A 6,000-nucleotide genomic window follows, 5' to 3' on the forward strand; every position below is an offset into this window, starting at 1 on the left:
ATTCAAGTAACCCACAGAAAGGCAGGAAAAAGAATACAGAGAAAGAAACAAAAAACAGAAGGAACAAACAAAATACAGTAAATAAAATACGGCTAAATATCGAAAATTACAGCAAATGGGAAGAGTCTAAAGACATCAAAAAAAAGACAGATCTTGGCAAAGTGGATAAAAAAGCATGACCCAACTATATGATACATTCTGCAAAAAGCTCACTTCACATATAACGATACAGGTAGGTCGAAAGTAAAAGGACGGAAGAGATGCACAATTGTTCATAGCAGTTTTGTTTATAATAGCCAAAAAATAGAGATCACAGAAATGTCCTAAAGATCTCAAGGCCAGCATGCCGAGTGAAAATGGACAATTCAAAGGGCCATATATTTGATAATTCTATGTATATAACGTTCTTGAAATGACACAATTATAGAAATGGAGAACATATTAGGCATAGGACAAAGGAAAGCTCTGTGGTGATTGAATAGTTCCATAGTTTGATTGCACCACCCATGTGAAGAAAATATATATATGGCCAGGTGCGGTAGCTCGCACCTCTAACCCCAGCACTTTGGGAGGTTGAGGCAGGCGGATCATGAGGTCAGGAGTTCGAGACCAGCCTGGCCCACATGGTGAAACCCCCGTCTCTACTAAAAATACAAAAATTAGCCAGGCATAGTGGTGTACTCAGCTACTCAGGAGGCTGAGGCAGGAGAATCGCTTGAACCCAGGAGGCAGAGCTTGCAGTGAGCCAAGATCGCCCCACTGCACTCCAGCCTGGGCAACAGAGCGAGAATCTGTCTCAAAAAAAAAAAAAGAAGAAGAAGAAGAAGACGTACACATGATTCAGGAATCTAATATTTACAATATTGAATTTAATATTTTAAATATTTAATCTATGTAAATTTAATATTTACAATTCATGGATTCCTCACTGGCTCTACAGAGGCAGATGAGGCCTTCTTATCCCTCAGCTACCAGTCTCAGGCTGGCCCCAGTGCCCATTCTTCCTATATTGTGCACAATCCCTTTCTCAGAAAGACAGGGCACAAAGCTGTCAAGAGAACTTTCTATCACTTCCAGATTCGATCTTCCAGGACAGTGTGGACTTCAATTTTGACAGCTGAGATTCTCCAAAATGACACTCACAAAAAGAAAAGAAAAGAAGAGAAGAGAAGAGAAGAGAAGAGAGAGAAGCATTTCTAGAACAGCTGCCTTGTCAGTTCCTGGGGCAGGGAAGAGACAGCCCAAAGATCTTGAACCAGAAAACAAAGTCTTGGTAAAACCCTGCCTAATTGCAAAGGGGCAAGAGAGGGAAAGCCTCCCATGTGCCCAAAAGGAGAGGAGAACCAGATATGCGTGAGCCCTAGAGTCTCTTCCAGAACAGCCTTGAAACACACAGATGAGGAAAGGTAGAGGGAACTCCAACAACAAATGTGCAGTGGAGGGACAGAGCAGGAAGAGCTTGGGGGATGGCAAAGGATGCAGTTGGGCTAGAATGTATAGAGTGGGTCGGGGGTCCTGGCATATGAGGTAAAGTCAGCTGGGTCAAGATTGTTGAGGGTCTTGGTTGCCAGGCAAACAAGAATTTGAGCCTTGCTCTGTCCATAGGAAGGATGAACATTTCTGCACCGGCAATGGAGCTGTATGAAGGTAGATAAAGAAGATCTCCGAGGTGGAGTATGCAGTAAAGTAATTTACAGGCTAGCCAGATTGACAAAAGTTAACAAATGACTTGGTGGTAGAAAAATAAAGATTGACAAATACCCACTATTCTGTCAAAAGGTTTGGTAATGAAAAGAAGGCAGAAGCCACCTTCATGGAAGGAGTGCCTCATGGCTATGGGTCAGACATATTGTAGGATCAGTTAACAGACGTGCTTATAGGGAAAGAAAAAATCATCCAGTAGTAAAGAAGACATGAAAGAGGCAAGAAAAGGGGGAGCATAATGGATGAAATGTGGTCCTGAAGAAATCAAAAGGGAATCAGCCATGGAAGGAAGGAACAACTCTGCATGTGAGACACAAGAGGAACAGAATAAAAATTATTAGAAAGGTGTGGAAGCAGAAAAAAGGTCTAAGAAACTAACGAAGCAGAAACAGTTTTTCGGACAATTTTTGTAATGATTCTAAAAGGGATACATTCAATTTGTGGAATGCATATAAAAACATAAGAAAATAAGATTCATCAATAACTACAAAATGCAAAGAATTTCACTGCTAACCTCTTGATGTATTTACTTTCAGTCTTTTTAATACATTTTCAGACTAATGGACTATTTCAAACATTGCTATTTTATGGAGTCGAATTTATCGAATTTTTTGTGGGTTCTTAATTTCAAGTCACTGTTACAAAGGACTTCCTCATCTGAATTTGTAAAAGTATTCTCCTGCATTTTCTTTTAGTACATTTATGATTTTCACTTTTCACATTTGAATCTTTGATCCATTTGTAATTTAAGTATATAGATAAAGCAGTGAACATTCATGCAGCTACACAGTTGTATCAAATATTAACTTTTCATGTTAATTCCACGTTATTGAGATATAATTTTCAGACAATAAAATGCATCAATTGAAAGTGTGCAGGTCAGGCTGGGCACAGTGGCTCACGCTTGTAATCCCAGCACTTTGGGAGGTCAAGGTGGGAGGATCAGTTGAGGTCAGGAGTTTATGCCAGGCTGGGCAACACAATGAGGCCCCATCTCTAAAAAAATTTTTTTTAATTAGCCAGGCATGGTGGCATGTGCCTGTAATCCCAGCTACTTGGGAAACTGAGGTGGGAAGACCACTTGAGCCCAGTAATTCAAGGCTGCAGTGAGCTATGATCATGCTACTAAACTCCAGCCTGGGCAACAAAGTGAGACTCTGTGTCTAAAAATAAAAATAAAAGTAGGCAGCTTCATGGAGTTTGAAAGCACATGAACTTGTGTAATCAACACCCAGATCAAGATACAGAATAGCATTTCAACATGTAGAACATCAACCTTAGAAATTCTTTCTTACTGCTTTCCAGCCGACACATCTCTCCCACAGAGACAACCAATATTCTTATCTCTAACTATATCAAAGATGAGTTTTTCTTATTCTTGAAGTTAATGTAAATGTAGTCATACTGTTTGTACTGTTTTGTGCCTGACTTCTTCAGCTCAATATGTTTTTGAGATTTTTCCATGGTGTCGTGAGTACCAGCAGTTTATTCTTTATTGTTGTTGCATACTACTCCATTACATAAACATGTCACAGTTTGTTGATCCATTCTCCTGTTTATGAGCAGTTGAGTTATTTTTATTTTCGTGCTATTAAGAATATAACTGATATAAGCATTCTTGTGCAAATATTGTTGTGAGTATAAAACATATACATTCATCTCTCTTGGACATACACCTAACCATGAAATTGCTGGGTCCTGGGGGGAGGTCCTTTGTTAGATAGATAGATAGATAGATAGATAGATAGATAGATAGATAGATAGACAGACAGACAGACAGACAGACAGACAGACAGACAGACAGATAGATAGATAGATAGATAGATAGATAGATAGACAGACAGACAGACAGACATAGATATAGTACATTACTGTATAAATATGTGTTTATTTATTTTTATACTCATATATATTTATAGAGTCATGCACCACATAATGACATTTCAGTCAACAATGATGGGACACACACGTACAAAAGTTGTCCCAGAAAACTATAATGTCATATTTTTATTGTACCTTTTCTATGCTTAAATGTGTTTCCAGATAACTAATACTTACCATTGTGTTACAGTTGCCTACTGTATTCAGCACAGTAACATGCTGTGCAGGTTTATAGCCTACAAGCAATAGATTATACCATATAGCTTAAGTGTGTTATAGGCTATACCATCCAAGTTCATCAAGTCCACTGTGATGTTTACACAACAACAAAATCACTAAAGGTGAATTTCGCAGAATATATTCCCACTGTTACAAAAGATATGATGTTGTGTATGTATGTGTTCTAATGTATGTGGGGTGGGAGGGGGGTGGTGGGCATATGAAGAGAGAGAGAGAGAATATTTTCACCCAGGCTGGGGCTTACCTTTTTACTTTCTTAGCTATTTATTTGATCAGCAAAAGTTTTCATTTTGATTAAGTCTAATCTATTTATTATAGTGTCCTCCATGAGCTAAGAAGTTTTCGCATGGCACAAGGTTATGAATATAATCTTCTGAGTTTTCTTCTAAAAACTTTAGACTTGAAATCTTCACATTTAAGTGTTTAATCCAACCTGAATTAATGTTTATACATAGTGTGAGGTAGGGATCAAGAAGTATTCATTTTTGCTATACAAGTATCCAATCGATTCAGCAACAAGTATTGAACAGTATTGAAAAACAGTATTGAAAAAGCTTTCCTTTTCTCATTGACTTGCTTTCGGATCTTTGTCAGAAATCAATTGATCACATATATGTGAGTCTATTTCTAAACTCTATATTCTTTCTCATTGATCTACTGTCCAACCCTTAAGCCAAAATCACACTGTTTTAATTATAGTAGCATTATAGTAACTTGCATGAATTTACATTTCATTGCCACAAGCAATGAGAGTGCTATAGGCAGTGAATGTATCTGTTATCAAACTTTGATTTTTTTTCAGTTTGATAGGTGGAAAACTAAAGTATCTCAGTATGATTTAAATTTACATTTTTCTTTTCATGAGTGACATTGAGCATTTTTCTTATTTTAAGTGCCTTTTGTATTTTCCTTTTGGTCACTGTCTGGAGTGTAATTGTAATATTGTTTCCCAGTTTGTCATCTTGTCTTCTGGTTTTACAGGTTGTATTTTTCATCCAAGCACAAGTTCAAATACTGTTATTTTATGGAGTCAAATCTAACAGTTTTTTATGGCTTCTTAATTTTGAGTCATCATTGGAAAAGTCTTCTGACTCCAAATTTATAAAATAATTATCCTTTGGGGCATATTTATTATTTATTTTTCATATCTGAATCTTTGATCTACTTGTAATTTGTCTCACTGTAAAGAATGAAGTATGGTTTCAACATTCCCTGCCCCCACACCAAAGGGAATACAGAATTGTCCCCAAAGTACATATAATGGTTTACCTTTTCCCCATGGCTTTTATTTTATATTTTATTTTACTTTGTTAAAAATGAAATCTCACTGTGTTGCCTACACTGAACTTGAACTACTGGGTTCAAGTAATTCTTCTGCCTCAGCCTCCTACAGAATGGGAGAAAATTTTTGCAATCTATCCATCTGAGAAAGCACTAATATACAGAATCTACAAGGAACTTAAACAAATTTACAAGAAAAAACAACCCCATCAAAAAATGGGCTAAGGATATAAAAAGACACTTCTCAAAAGAAGACATTTATGTGGCCAACAAACATATGAAAAAAGCTCATCATCACCGGTCATTAGAGAAACACAAATCAAACCACAATGAGATACCACCTCATACCAGTTAGAATGGCGATCATTAAAAAGTCAGGAAACAACAGATGCTAGAGAGGATGTAGAGAAATAGGAACACTTTTACACAGTTGGTGGGAGTGTAAATTAGTTCAGCCATTGTGGAAGACAGTGTGGTGATTCCTCAAGGATCTAGAACCATAAATACCCAGCAATCCTATTACTTGGTACATACCCAAAGGATTATAAAAATCATTCTACTAAAAGGACACATGCACATGTATGTTTATTGTAGCACTACTTGCAATAGCAAAGACTTGGACCCAACCCAAATGCCCATCAATGATAGACTGGATAAAGAAAATGTGGCACATACATACTGTGGAATACTATGTAGCCATAAAAAAGGATTAGCTCATGTCCTTTGCAGGGACATGGATGAAGCTGGAAACCATCATTCTCAGCAAACTCACACAGGAACAGAAAACCAAACACTGCATATTCTCACTCATAAGTGGGAGTTGAACAATGAGCACTCATGGACACAGGGAAGGGAACATCACACCAGGGCCTGTGAGGGAGTGAGGGGCTAGGG

Source organism: Mandrillus leucophaeus, unplaced genomic scaffold (genome assembly GCF_000951045.1).
Source record: "Mandrillus leucophaeus isolate KB7577 unplaced genomic scaffold, Mleu.le_1.0 Scaffold58, whole genome shotgun sequence".
In the NCBI taxonomy this organism is placed as follows: domain Eukaryota; kingdom Metazoa; phylum Chordata; class Mammalia; order Primates; family Cercopithecidae; genus Mandrillus; species Mandrillus leucophaeus.